Genomic DNA, 16,172 nt, shown 5'->3' on the forward strand with positions numbered 1-16,172 from the left:
AAACCTATACTTGTCAGAGTGGTTTCCATGAATTCCTTGAAGATGAAACCCTTTTATAGGAATATTTTTGCAAAAGCATCAGAGTACAACCAGAACTATCTGTAAATGACAAAAGACTTAAAAATGACCACGGTTAAAGATTTAATGAAAGTTCATAATAATGCAATTGACAAGGAAATTTAGTTATTTCTGAGATATACATTTTAAAGTAATAACTAGAATTATGACTTATAACATTATACCAGAACATATAAGATTTTTAGAAATTTCATGTAATGTCTGAAACATTTATATTAACATATTTCCATACAAATAACCCAAAGAAAGTTTAGTATTAGTTGTTTTTTGTTTTGTTTGCTTCCTTGTTTTTCTTATACTTCAGGTTCTTATTAGTCATCAATTTTATACACATCAGTGTATACATGTCAATCCCAATTGCCCAATTCAGCACACAAACATTCCCAGCCCACCGCAGTTTTCCCCCCTTCATGTCCATACATTTGTTCTCTACATCAGTGTCTCAACTTCTGCCCTACAATCTGGTTCATCTGTACCATTTTTCTAGGTTCCACATACATGCATTAATATATGATATTTGTTTTTCTCTTTCTGACTTACTTCACTCTGTATGACAGTCTCTAGATCCATCCACATCTCAACAAATGACTCAGTTTCATTCCTTTTTATGGCTGAGTAATATTTCATTGTATATATGTACCAAAACATCTTTAACCATTCGTCTGTCACTGGGCATTTAGGTTGCTTCCATGACTCAGCTATTGTAAATAGTGCTGCAAGGAACATTGACGTGTATGTGTCTTTTTGAATTAAGGTTTTCTCTGGGTACATGCCGAGTAGTGGGATTGCTGGATCATATGGTAATTCTATTTTTAGGTTTTTTTTAAGGAACCTCCATACTGTTCTCCATAGTGGCTGTATCAATTTACACTCCCACCAAAAATGCAAGAGGGTTCCCTTTTCTCCACACCGTCTCCAGCATTTGTTTTTGTAGATTTTGTGATGATGCCCATTCTAACTGGTGTGCGGTGATATCACATTGTGGTTTTGACTTGCATTTCTCTAATAATTAGTGATGCTGAGCATCTGTTCATGTGCTTCTTGGCCATCTGTATGTCTTCTTTGGAAAAATGTCTCTTTAGGTCTTCTGCCCATTTTTGTATTGTGTTGTTTGTTTCTTTAATACTGAGCTGTTTATATATTTCAGAGATTAATCCTTTGTCAATTTATTCATTTCCAAATATTCTCTCGCATGCTGAGGGTTGTCTTTTCATCTTGTTTATGGTTTCCTTTGTTGTGAAAAAGCTTTTTAAGCTTCATTATGTCTCATTTGTTTATTTTTGTTTTTAATTCCATTACTCTAGGAGGTGGATCAAAAAAGACCTTGCTGTGATTTATGTCAGAGTGTTCTTCCTATGTTTTCCTCTAAGAGTTTTGTATCCTCTGGTCTTACATTTAGGTCTCAAATCTATTTTGAGTTTATTTTTGTGTATGGTGTCAGGGAGTGTTCTAATTTCATTCTTTTACATGAAGCTGTCCAGTTTTCCCAACATCATTTATTGAAGAGACTGTCTTTTCTCTACTTTATATTCTTGCCTCCTTTTTCATAGATTAGTTGACCATATTTGCGTGGGTTTATCTCTGGGCTTTCTATCTTATTCCATTGACCTATGTTTCTGTTTTAGTGCCAGTAGCATATTGTCTTGATTTCTGTAGCTTTGTAGCATAGTCTGAAATTAGGAAGTCTGATTTCTCCAGCTCCGCTTTTTCCCTCAAGACTGCTTTGGCTATTCGGAGTCTTTTTTGTCTCCATAAAAATTTTATGATGACTTGTTTTAGTTCCGTAAAAAAATACCATTAGTAATTTGATAGGGATTGCATTGAATCTGTAGATTGCTTTGGGTAGTATAGTCATTTTCACAATATTGATTCTTCCAATCCAAGAACATGGTATATCTGTCCATCTGTTGGTATCATCTTCAATTTCTTTAATCAATGTCTTACAGTTTTCTGCATACAGGTCTTTTGTCTCCCTAGGTAGGTTTATTCCTAGGTATTTTATTCTTTTTGTTGCAATGGTAAATGGGAGTGTTTCCATAATTTCTCTTTCAGATTTTTCATCATTAGTGCATAGGAATGCAAGAGATTTCTGTTCATTAATTTTGTATCCTGCAACCTTACCAAATTCATTGATTAGCTCTCGTAGTTTTCTGGTGTCATTTTTAGGATTCTCTATGTATAGTATCATGTCATCTGCAAACAGTGACAATTTTACTTCTTTTCCAAATTGTATTCCTTTTATTTCTTTTACTTCTCTGATTACCGTGGCTTGGACTTCCAAAACTATATTGAATAATAATGGTGAGAATGGTCATCCTTGTCTTTTTCCTGATCTTAGAGGAAATGCTTTCAGTTTTTCACCACTGAGAATGATGTTTGCTGTGGGTCTGTTGTATATGGTCTTTATGATGTTGAGGTAGGTTCCCTCTATGCCCTCTTTCTGGAGAGCTTTTTTCAAAAATGAGTGTTGAATTTTGTCAAAAGCTTTTTCTGCATCTGTTGTGATGATCATATTGTTTTTATTCTTCATTTTGTTAATATGGTGTATCACATTGATTGATTTGTGTATATTGAAGAATCCTTGCATCCCTCTGATAAACCGCACTTGATCGTGGTGTATGATCCTTTTAATGTTCTGTTGGATTCTGTTTGCTAGTATTTTGTTGAGGATTTTTGCATCTATATTCACCAATGACATTGGTCTGTAATTTTCTTGTTTTGTAGTATCTTTGCCTGGTTTTTGTATCAGGGTGATGGTGGCCACATGAAATGAGTTTGGGAGTGTTCCTTCCTCTGCAATTTTTTGAAAGAGTTTGAGAAGGATGGGTCTTAACTCTTCTCTAAATGTTTGATAGAATTCACCTGTGTGCCATCTGGTCCTGGACTTTTGTTTGTTGGAAGATTTTTAATCACAGTTTCAATTTCATTACTTGTGATTAGTCTGTTCATATTCTCTGTTTCTTCCTGGTTCAGTCTTGGAAGGTAATACATTTCTAAGAATGTGTCCATTTCTTCCAGGTTGTCCATTTTATTGGCATAGAGTTACTTGTAGTAGTCTCTTAGGATGCTTTGTATTTCTGCAATGTCTTTTGTAACTTTTCCTTTTTCATTTCATAATTTTATTGATTTGAGCCTTCTCCCTATTTTTCTTGATGAGTCTGGCTAATGGTTTATCAATTTTGTTTATCTTCTCAAAGAAAAAGCTCTTAGTTTTATTGATCTTTGCTAATGTTTTCTTTGTTTCTATTCATTTATTTCTACTCTGATCTTTATGATTTCTTTCCTTCTGCTATCTTTGGGTTTTGTTTATTCTTCTTTCTCTAGTTCCTTTAGGTGTAAGGTTAGATTGTTTATTTGCGATTTTTGTTGTTTCTTGAGGTAGGCTTTTATTGCCATAAACTTCCCTCTTAGAATTGCTTTAGCTGCATCCCGTAGGTTTTGGACAATTGTGTTTTCATTTTCATGTGTCTTTAGATACTTTTTGATTTTCTCTTTGATTTCTTCAGTGATCTCTTCGTTATTTAGTAAGTTATTGTTTAGCCTCTATGTTTTTGCAATTTTTACGTTTTTTTTCCCTGTTACCCATTTCTAATCTCATAATGTTTCAGTCAGAAAGGATGCTTGATAAAATTTCAATTTTCTTAAATTTACTGAGGCTTGATTTGTGACACCAATATATGATCTATCCTGGAGAATGTTCCATGAGCACTTCAGAAGAAAGTGTAATCTGCTATTTTTGACTGGAATGTCCTATAAATGTCAAATAAATCTATCTGGTCTATTGTGTCATTTAAAGCTTCTGTTTCCTTATTTATTTTCATTTTGGATGATCTGTCCATTGGTGTAAGTGAGGTGTTAAAGTCCCCCACTATTATTGTGTTACTGTCAATTTCCTCTTTTATAGCTGTCAACTGTTACCTTATGTTTTGAGGTGCTGCTATGTTGGGTGCATATATATTTATAATTGTTATATCTTCTTCTTGGACTGATCCCTTGATTATTATGTAATGTCCTTCCTTGTGTTTTGTAACATTCTTTATTTTAAAGTTTATTTTATCTGATATGAGTATAGCTACTTCAGCTTTCTTTTGATTTCCATTTGCATGGAATATATTTTTCCATCCCCTCGCTTTCAGTAAGTATGTGTCCCTAAGTCTGAAGTGGGTCTCTTGTAGACAGCATATATATGGGTCTTGTTCTTGTATCCATTCCCCAAGCCTGTATCTTTTGGTTGGAGCATTTAATCCATTCACGATTAAGGTAATTATCCATATGTATATCCCTATGACTATTTTCTTAATTATTTTGGGTTTGTTTTTCTCGGTCATTTTCATCTCTTGTGTTTCTCACTTAGAGAAGTTCCTTTAGCATTTGTTGTAGAGCTGGTTTTGTGGTGCTGAATTCCTTTTGTTTGTAAAGCTTTTGATTTCTCCATATAATCTGAATGAGATCCTTGAAGGGTAGCCTATTCTTGGTTGTAGGATCTTCCCTTTCATCACTTTAAGTATATCGTGGCACTCCCTTCTGGCTTGTTGGGTTTCTGTTGAGAAATCAGCTGTTAACCTTATGGGAGTGCCCTTGTATATTATTTGTCATTTTCCCTTGCTGCTTTCAATAATTTTTCTTTGTCTTTAATTTTTGCCAATTTGATTACTATGTGTCTCGGTGTGTTTTTCCTTGGGTTTATCCTGTATTGTACTCGCTGCACTTCCTGGACTTCGGTGGCTATTTCCTTTCCCATGTTAGGGAAGTTTTCAACTATAACCTCTTCAAATATTTTCTCTGGTTCTTTCTCTCTCTCTTCTCCTTCTGGGACCCCTATAATGTGAATGTTATTGCATTTAATATTGTCCCAGGGGTCTCTTAGTGTGTCTTCATTTCTTTTCATTCTTTTTTCTTTAGTCTGTTCTTCAGCAGTGAATTCCACCATTCTGTCTTCCAGGTCACTTATCCATTCTTCTGCCTCAGTTATTCTGCTATTGATTCCTTCTAGTGTACTTTTCATTTCAGTTTTTGTATTTTTCAACTGTTTCTTTGTTCTTTAATTCTTCTATGTCTTTGTTAAACATTTCTTGCATCTTCTCGATCTTTGCCTGCATTCTTTTTTCCAGGGTCCTGGATCATCTTCACTATCATTATTCTGAATTATTTTTCTGGAAGGTTGCCTATCTCCACTTCATTTAATTGTTTTTCTGGGGTTTTATCTTGTTCCTTCATCTAGTATATAGCCCTTTGCCTTTTCATCTTTTCTATCTTTCTGTGAACGTGGTTTTTGTTCCACAGGCTGCAGGATTGTAGTTCTCCTTGCTTCTGTTCCCTGTCCTCTGTTGGATGAGGTTATCTAAGAAGCTTGATGGGAGGGACTGGTGGTGGGTAGAGCTGACTTTTTCTCTGGTGGGCAGAGATCAGTAAAACTTTAACCCACTTGACTGTTAATGGGTGGGGCTGTGTTCCCTTCCTGTTGGTTGTTTGGCCTGAGGCAACCCAACACTGGAGCCTAACTGGGCTCTTTGTTGGGGTTAATGACAGCCTCTGGGGGGGCTCATGCCAAGGAGTACTTCCCAGAACTTCCACCTCCAGTGTCCTTGTCCACACGGTGAAACAGAGCCACCCCCACTTCTGCAGGAATCCCTCCAACACCAGCAGGTAGGTCTGGTTCATTCTCCCCCGGGATTACTGCTCCTTCCCCTGGGTCCCACTGTGCACATTACTTTGTGTGTGCTCTCCAAGAGCCAAGCACTGGCTTTTGAGAACATAAACAAAATTGGCAAAACTTTAGCTAGACTAAGAAAAACAAAAAGAGATAAAACTCAAATAAAGAAAATTAGAAATGAAAGTGGATGTTACAAGTGACACCACAGAGTAGATAGAAGTGAATAAGACTGCTATGAATAATTATATAAGAACTAATGGGATAACTTAAAAGAAATGAATAAATCCCCAGATACATACAACATATAAATATTTAATTATGAAGGAATAGAAAATATGAACAGACCAAAAACAAGTAGAAGACTGATTCAATAATCAAAAGCTACCAATAAAGAAAAGCTCAGGACCAGATAGATTCAATGGTAAATTATCCCAAACATTTAAATAATTTACACTAATCTTTCTCAAACTCTTCCAAAAACTGAAGAGGAGGGAATACTTCTGAACTCATCTTTTGAAGCCAGCATTATCCTGATACCAAAGTCAGACAAAGACATTACAGGACCACTGCCTAAATGACTGTCACACACCTGTGACCCCACCATGAGTGGACTCTGTGGGGCACGCCCTGTATTGCCTACTGCCCGTCCTCCAAGCCAGGTCTTCCTTGGATCCACCTGCAACAGCAGGTAGATGGCAGGTTAGTTTCTCCCAACAACTTGTGCAAAACTTTAAATTTCCCCTCACCTTTTCTTGGAGTGACAGAATTTAGGAGGATTTACTTCTAATTCTTATTTTAAAAATAAACAAAAGCCTAGCATAAAATGCCTTACACCAAGACTTTGATAAAGGCAGCTCTGCATTCCAGTGCACATTATATTTCACAGGAAAAAAAAGGCTTTCTCATTTTGAAATTCAACAGGACAGTCCTGGATGCTGTTACAAACTCTCAAGATGTAGCCTTCAGGTGAACCTGCTATCAGATTGATGGTACTTCTTCTTTCAGTAAAAATAAAAATGGAAGGGTCACCTGTTCCCCAGCCCTTTTTTCTACCCTTATATTTGCCTACCCCCACTCCCCCCAATAAAAATAGGAAACACTAGGGAAAAAAAAGGCATTACAGGACAATAAAATCAATAGCCCTGATGAACATAGATGCAAAGATTCCTGAAGTACTAGCAAACCAAAGCCAACAGCCCAATAAAATAATTAATACAATGTGACCAGTGAACTTTATACCTATGATTCAAGAATGGTTCAATATATACAAATAAATAAGTGATACACTATATTAACAGAAGGAAGGATAAAAACTCTCAATGAATGAAGTATAGAAGAAAAGAGGAGAAAAGTTTTATGAGATTGGTCTTGGCAATGATATCTTGAGTATGACACCAAGAACACAGCAACAAAAGTAAAAATAGATAAGTGTAACTATATCAAACTAAAGTCCTTCTGCAAAGGAACCAATCAACAGTGTTAGTCAATGTTTTATTAATTTCTTTAGAATTTAATAATAACAATGCTGAAAAATTAATAACTAATTTATGAATGTGTTATATCTATATCTATATCTATATATATAGAGAGAGATAGATAGATAAAGAAAACCTCCTCCAGACAGTAGGTAAAATGACCTATCACTGACAGCTTATTACAGAGTCAGAGATTACTAGTAATTTGCTCTTTGTCCCTTGATTTGTTTCATTTTTTAATTTTGACTATGATATTAATATTTTGACCTCTTTTCTTTCCTTACTCCCACTTTGATTTTTTGTTCCATATATTTATTCAATTAGAAACAATATCCAGTTCCCAATATGTTCATCTCACAAAGACATCATCCTGCCTCATTTCTTCCTTGTTTCAGAATCAGCATCTTATCCTTCAGTTAACTGATAAACTCTGATTAGAGATAAAATATATTTTGTCAACATTAAATTTTATGTGCCTGGTAAATAAAATTATGAGTCTCTCAAAAACAAACACTGGAAATCTAGTAAAACAAGTGATTTATACTTCAAAGTTATATTGTGTAAATGGGGAAATGCTAAATCTTAAATTTACCTTAATATTTTAATTGATTTTAACTCACTTATATCAAGTGTGGAGTTAAATCTATACACTTCTAGCATTTAAAAAAATTGATTAAGATTTTTTCTTTCACTAAATATTAGAATTTTGTCTATAATTTTTTTGTTTTATTTTGTTTTAGTTTTATATATTTAAGGTGTATACCATATTAATTTGATACATATATACATTGTAATATGATTGCCATTGTAGCAATAATTGGCACATCTATCACATTACATAATTATTCTTTCTTTTTAGTAGTTGGTATTCAGTCTTCATATTTTCACATAGTTGAGGTCAAAATATCTATATAAATTTTTTATAGATGTTTCATAACAATTCATAATGATGAGTACTAAGTAAATAACATTTTGTTAAGAATGTGATGAAAATTTTCATTCCTCAAATATGCACTTGCTCTTAAAAATATACAGGCAGTGCTGAAATGTCCAAAGTAGTCATTAATAGGCATATCAGAAACACAGCATATATAGATCAAGACCTCATGTTAATCACTTCTTTCTACTGCTTGCCTGACAAAGTTCTTTCTACTATCAGTGAGATTAATGAGATTATTTAAAAGGTCTCTATACTTCCACACAGAGCTGCATTAATACAAGTAAAATTCAACCTTATGAAAATTTTAAACAGTGTTATTTGTGAAATACAGCAATGCAAAATTTCCCATTGTTGGAAAGGGGGAAATTAATACAAACAAACAAAAAAAACCATATTATTTCCATCTAAGATCTCTGGAGAAAGTAGAATTTATGGCAGCTCAAATTCTGATCTGCTGCTGAGCCATGGCATGTCCTGAATCTGATGTGAATGAATCATAGCTATGTAGCTTCTAAAATCAGAAGATGATATTTCTGATTAATAAGTTAAAAAATGTATGAATGTACTGTCAGTTTTCAGACCAGAATGCAGCTAGAAGAAGATTTGGCAGTACGTTCAATGTAGGAAAGTTATTGCCACCAATTCTGTTGCTGCTATTATTATTGTTATTGTTTTGTTGCCTGGTTGTGTGAATGACTTTTATTTGTTTACAGAAAAGAGTTGTTTCAAAATATATACAAATGAAAAGTTATTTATAATTGATTCTACCTGTACTAATTATTGGTGGCATATGCTGACACTTTATTTTTCTTTTCATTGCATGAGCAATGTGGACATCGAGTGGAAGAATAGAAAACTAATTCTCACACGACCTTTGTATTACTTATATATTTGAAAAAATAAACTTGGTGTTTAATGTTTAAACAGTTTGTTTAAATATGATGATCAACGGGATATTTATTAAACAGTACACTTCAATTTTTTTTTAATTTCTCTTAAAATATATTCAGATCACATGTAAAAAACTTGTTTATCATTCAGGAAACTTGCTGTGCTGTGGCAGGCAAAAGGAAAGGGAGGGACTCAGCTTTTAACAAAGCAGTTGGTAATATGCTCTGGTCTTTATTTGTCCTTGGTCAGGACCAGAATACTAACAGCCTGAAAGATGGATCATTTTGTATTTCAGTGTTTCTGAAGTGTTCTTTAAGGAATTCTTATATTACACTCACTATTTAAACAGCATGAGATTTACTTTTCTCTTGTATTCTTTATATCTGAAGCATTTTACTGGCATTTTCATTCTTCAAGGATATAGGAGTCAACAATTTGTTATTTCTCCTTTTAACTGGGGAGTATAATCCTCACAGTTTGGGTGAGGAACCTGAGATAAAGGAACTAAGTGTGGGCAAACATTTATATTTGCCATTTAATTTATATATTTCTTCAATATTGTACACTTTCTAGATATTCTCTTTGAAATAATATACTTTTTAGATCATAACTTACTGAAATTGGAGATGTATAATTTAAACATGACTGTGGTTTTTCATTCATACATAGTCAATAATGACTATTAAATAACTAGTGTGTCCCAGCCCTGAGATATGTTCAAAGAGGATATAACTTATGTAACTTAATAATAATGAATTAACCCCTTGTTAAGTGAAAGGCGCTGTGGTCCATACTACGTATTTGTGAGTCCCTTTAATAACACCATTCAGAAGAGCATTATCCACTGGCCTGGGGAAATTGTTCTCCATTTTTGATTTGGTAAGAGAGAACAAGTAGGAACTATAACCCAAGGGAACTCTGCATTGTAACTGAATAGCATCAGCATATTTTCTTATCTATTCTTGCTAAAAGGAAGAGTATTCAATTCTGAAAATTATCTTATGTGTGATGACAGGGGAAGTTCAATTCTGCAAGACATAAAAGAATTGATGAGAATTTAATCCAAGAAATTCTGAAATCAACCTCCAGCATATTCCACAAACGCCTTACCTCCCCACTAGACAGCTTTTGTTATTAAACATTTTTATTAAAATTGAAAAAAAAATAAGCACATCTATTGATATTTTGAATAGCAGTGGTACATTAATATCATACTACCTCTGTAGATGAAAAAAGTACAATGTATCCCACCACTGATAGAATCAAACTCACCTTCCCATCCTTGATATCAGAACATAAGACAATCTGACACGTATGTCCAGCCTACATCATCCTTCTTCATTTCCTGACAGAGATCCTCCACTTTAAGTAAGCTAACCAAGATGAAATATTGAATCTAGCCATTAAGTTGTCATGCCAGTTTTTTTTTTAACAAGGATTACCTTTGTTACATTTTCTAATTTTTCAAAAACCTACTCATTGTTTTTAATAATAGTATTTTATTTAATATTGAATATAGATATATAGATAGATATCCAATATTTAGTATTGTATTGATATGTACCTATATGTTAATATTAAATCAGGTACTAGGGTGGAAGATGAAGAATATAAAAGTGTACTCATGACCCAGGTTAAGAAAAAATACAATTTAATCATATATAGAAAGCTTGTATTCTCCAATTCCATCTCTCCTCAGAGAGAAGAATTTTCCTGTATTTACCCTTGTATTCTCTTTTATAATTTCACCACATATACTTATATCCTGAACAATGGAACACTTAATTTCACATGTTTTTGAAATTAGTTAAATATAATTATGTATGCATTCTGAAACTTTGTTTTTAGTTAATATTGTCCTCCTGATGTTCATCAATATTATCTCATAGAGCAATAATTCACTCTATATGGTATCCTATGCATGACTGTATTTCAATCTATTTCTCTCTGCTATTGTTGATAGATACATCAGTTACTACTTTTTGTTTTAAAAAATCATTGCTATGAACATTTTTGTGCATTTTGCCTGGTGCATATGTAGAAGCCATTCTCTGCAAGAAACACAGTCATGAAATTACTGAGTTATAAAGAAATTTTCAACATTCCTGTACAATGCTAGAATGGCTTTCAAATTGGATATATGAAAATTCACCACCTTCTGCTGTGGATAATATTTATTGTTTCTCTACATTGTCACCAACACTGAAAACTATTAGCCTTCTAAAATATTTGCCAAGCTGGTGTGTATCTAATGCGGTTGACTTTGTGATTCTTTGATCATTAATGTATTTCAGGCTTATAGACCATAGGTTTCCTCTTCTAGGCTATCGCTGTTCAAAATGTTTGCCCATTTTCATATTAGCAGGTTTGCCGTTTTTCTTCATTGGATTAAGAGTTCTTTATCCTTTATTATTTATATGAATGCAAAGTATTTTCCTAATTTGTACAACCAGATATACTTAATTTCAATGTAGTTAAACTTACACAGATTTTTTTTTATTATTATTATTCTGACTTACTGCTTTTTCATGTGAGGAATTTAATTATGTGGATCTGTTTTTGATGCATTCATAAAATCATTTATTTCTACACCTATAAATTATTGTTTGATTAATGTGGCTTTATGATAATATTTGATAACTGATAAGCTATATTTCTTACTGCATCCTGTTCATGATCTTTTTAAATGTCTTGGTTACTGTAAGCCATTGTTCTTCCATATACATTGTGATCAGCTTATAAGTTTTCACATAAACCTGTGGTGTTTTCCTTTAATTTGTTTAGAATCCATGATAAATATTGTGATAATTGATATGTTTATAATATTAGATCCTACAGCCCAGGATGTGGTATAGTTCTTCACTTATTTATGTATCTTTAATTAATTCAATAAAATGTAATCAAATTATTTTTGAATGACAAATTTACTTATTTTTATGGTTCTTATATCTTTTTTTTGCATAATTTAAATCTTGATTTTATTTTTTTTAAATAGAACTTAAATAGAAAAATTGAATGTTTGCCAATTACTTTTACCCTGAGAAAAGCCATTACAGAAGGATAATAAAGGTGGGGAAGTTCACATTTATACATTTCTACTTCTAGGGTTTGCAAGCACTGTAAAGATGGTCATTCTGTCAGCTATCGGTGACACTGGTTCAACCTTGTTGGTAACCACAGTTTGGTCAATGTGTGGTCATGCATATGAGAAAGAGACAGAGCCACAGCTTCCAAATAAATAAGGAGTCTTCCAGTACAAAAAGCCATGACCTCAGGGCAAAACCAAATCCCAAACTGAGACAAATGGTCAAGGCTCAGGAGTGAGCTTTGGTGGCATGACATACTGCCTGAAGTGTTATTTGTCATCCAGAGACAAAGATGGGTACCTTAGAAGTACTGTTATTGTTCTTTATGAACAGTATACTAGGTAGAACCTCAAGGATAGTGTTTAATAGTAGTGATGATATTTTGCATTGTTTATTTCCAAATCAGAAAAAAGTACCTTAATATTTTATTACATATTAGGTTTACCATAGACTTTCATTGATATACTATCAGAATGAGAAGAACACTTTCTATTCCTAGTTTTCGGAGATTATATTTTAGTCACACATGAGTACTGATATTTTTCAAATGCATTCTCTGCATCTATTTAAATGACCATTTTTTGTTCTCTTTTATTAACAGGATGACACTGATTGATCCACAAGCTATAAATTTTCAATATCATTCAATTTGTAATATTTTGTCATTTGTATTATACTATCTTCTTGAACTTATGTATGACTCAGAAATGTGCTTATACAAATGTGTTTATATTTATTTGTGTTTATCTTTACCATCTTATTTGTACTCTACCTCCCCATACCCCTGCTTTTCACATTGATTTTCCCTGTTTAATTGATATTTTTGTATTGATTTTTCTGCACTTACTTTTTTCTTCAAGTCATCTGAAGGTTGAACACTATAATTATATTTGATATTTTTTATTTAAAAATACCTATATCTGTTTTCAATATTTGAATTTAATCAGTGTCTATACTCTCATTCCAAATAATACAAAATGTTGTAACAGTTTGATTCTCATCACCTTCCTCTTGTGTAATTAGGTGGTGTTTTAGTTTGAAAACTTTGAAACTCGAAAGCAATTATTAGTTTCTACATTCAATTATCATTTATGTTTAACATATTTATCATATTATTTGCTTATTAATGCTTCTTATAATCTAGCTCTTCCACTGAAATAAATTTTATTTTTAATCATCTTTACAATTTCTATTAATGAGAGTCATTGTAATAAACACAGCTTTTGTTTGATCAAAAAAATATATTTTTGTCCCTATCACAAATGATGAAATGAGGCAATATTTCATCATATGGAAGCTATGTGTCCATTATCTTCTAACTTGCATTATTTCTGAGAAGCTGTGGTGGAAAATCTCGAAGATGGACCACAGTTATTCCTACCTCCTGATTCTCCTTATGTCCCCCTTCTGTAACTTATTCCAGTATGGGCAAGGCCTATGACTTGCTTCCAACCAAGAGAATTTGATAAAAGTTTCCACAGTGTTAAAAGTTGTAACACTTAAGTAACAGTAGTGTTACTTAATATTATAATGTCAGTTTTTCAAGCTCTCTCCCTTGCTGGCTAAGGAGAAGAACACTGCCAAGCTATAATCTGGTTTTTGACAAGGGACTTAAGGCAGACTTTGGTTAACAGGCAGTCAGATGCCCACTCTCTCAGTCTGAAAGCCTGCATGCAAATGAATGCTGCCAACAATCCACATGAGGTTGGAAGTAGCTCCATCCCCAGCTGTACTTTCAGATGAGCACACGGACCTGACCAACACCATCGCTGCAACATTGCAGAGGACCAAGCTAAGCCATATCCAAACTTCTGGCCTACAGAAGCGGTGTGAGATAATAAATGTGGTTTTTATTTGTTTGTTTTTCTGCTAAGTTTGTGGTACTATTCTTATGCAACAATGTATGAAACACATTTTTAATACTTGAAAGAGGTTGCTGTGGTAACAAATATTTAATTATGTGAAGGTAACTTTGGAAGTGGGCAATGTGCTGAAGCTGAAAGAATTTTGATGATATGATATATAAAGCTTAATTTGTCTTGAACATACACTTATTATTAGAAATCTGTATTTTGAGGATACTGTCACTGAGAGTGCAAAAGGAAGTAAAGAACATGTTGAAAATTGGTGTTTCCAATATGTCGTGGCAGAAAACAGTAGAAGTTTGCTTATAATTAGGTAGGAAGCAGAACATGTGAGTGATAAATTTTGTTGGGTAGCTAAGGAGTTTTTCAGGCATAGTGTTGAAGCTACATTTTGTTTCTTCATGTTTCTTATTGTAAAGTATAATAGACGACAGATACTTTGAGACACTGTTAAACAAAAAGGAAACCTGACTTGATTCCCAACCTCTTCAATTTCATGGAAGATCCAGAAATTTAGAAAATTATTTCTGTGAAAACTCTGCCAACTTAGTTGAAAGAGACAGAGAGAGAACAAATGAAAATAGTTTTTTTGGGGCCCCAAATTCTATCAAGAAGCAAGTTGGTAAAATGTGCTTAGCTTCAACATGTGATACATTTCATGAACTACAAAGGATGACTCAGAGGACAGCAAACCATAGTCCAGAAGTCAGAGATAAAAAGTCAATGAGAATTATTTTGTCAAACTGGATTTCAGAATTTCACTAGACCAGTGGCTACATTAGTCCTCCAAGATTACCCCTTTTTGAATGGTAATTTTTATAACTGTTATGTATACCTATCTTACTATTATATGTTGGATACATGTGTGGGAACAGATGGTAATCTGCAGCAGATACACTCTCAGTTGGGTCCCAATTATGCCCCCATCCTTGTATAAGATCCTCCTCTTGAATGTGGGCAAGACCTATGCCTTACTTCTAACCAGAGTAATATTAATTTTATTAGGTTTTCTCCAAATCAAAAAAAAATTATCATTTGAGTTGAGTCTCATTTGTCCAGGTATTTGTTTCTAATTTAATCTATTTTTCTTGGAGAATTATTGTTCTACTTGATTGAATCTACTTGGTTATATTTTAAAGTCATTTGATCATTACTTGCACATTCAGTCCAATACGTTGTTTTATCAAACACAGTAAATATTTCACATTCTTGACTTCTAATATGTGATGTGATCATAACAGTAAAGCTTAGCCTGTCTATTAGTTAATTCTTGCTTTTATTCATGCTTCCTTATTTCCTTATATTTTTGAAGTCCTACTTCTTGAAAAATTAAGTGTAGGCTTTGTAAATACTTATGTTGCAATTGTGTTCCTTAGAGAAGATGTGTGATGTTTTATGGCAGGAACTTGTGCACAGTATAATTCCTATTACTACTTTACAGTGCATCCATGACTTGAAATTTTAATGATGAAAAAGTGACTTTTATTAGGGCTGAAAACTTGGCTGGGGGCTTGCTTATATTTACCAAATCTCTGTGGAGACTTTCCTGTGCATTTAGCATATTTTTCAAACAGGATATTGTCTGAAACCTTCTCAGCAGTGGGTAAAATTATTTAAAATTTATACTTCATTAATGCCCTGGGCTATAGGATACCAGTTTTTTTGCAGGAGGGAGAAGGAAGCGGGTGTCTTCTACTATGGGTAGACCTGCACAATTTTCTCCAAGGCCATGAAACACAGACAAACAAACTTGAATTCACCTACTTCTTCAAATGTCTTCAATGTAAATTCAAGTTTTTGTCTATTCTTGCCCCTCTGGGTTCCTGCTTTCACTTAATATTTGGCTTCAGAGTATTAACTATGAACATTAAATGAGTGTTTTAACAAAACATTTTAGCAACATTTTTACATGTTTTCAGAGGATGGGTAGATCAGGGTTAAAAACCAGAAAACTTGCTAGAAACAGAATTTCCTCCACATTCTTCATACTTTTATTCAAATTTCACAGACTTCGTGACCTAAATCCCAGGTACTTCCAAGTTCCTTAAATTCTTTACAAAACTTATATTCTAAAACACTGCTATTGATGGAATTGTGTACCCTCGGAATTCATAACTTCCAATGTGACCACTCAGGAAGAAAGCTCTCATCAAAGACCAATGTGACCAACACTTTGACCTTGGA

This window comes from Mesoplodon densirostris, chromosome 17 (assembly GCF_025265405.1).
Source record: "Mesoplodon densirostris isolate mMesDen1 chromosome 17, mMesDen1 primary haplotype, whole genome shotgun sequence".
NCBI classification, from domain to species: domain Eukaryota; kingdom Metazoa; phylum Chordata; class Mammalia; order Artiodactyla; family Ziphiidae; genus Mesoplodon; species Mesoplodon densirostris.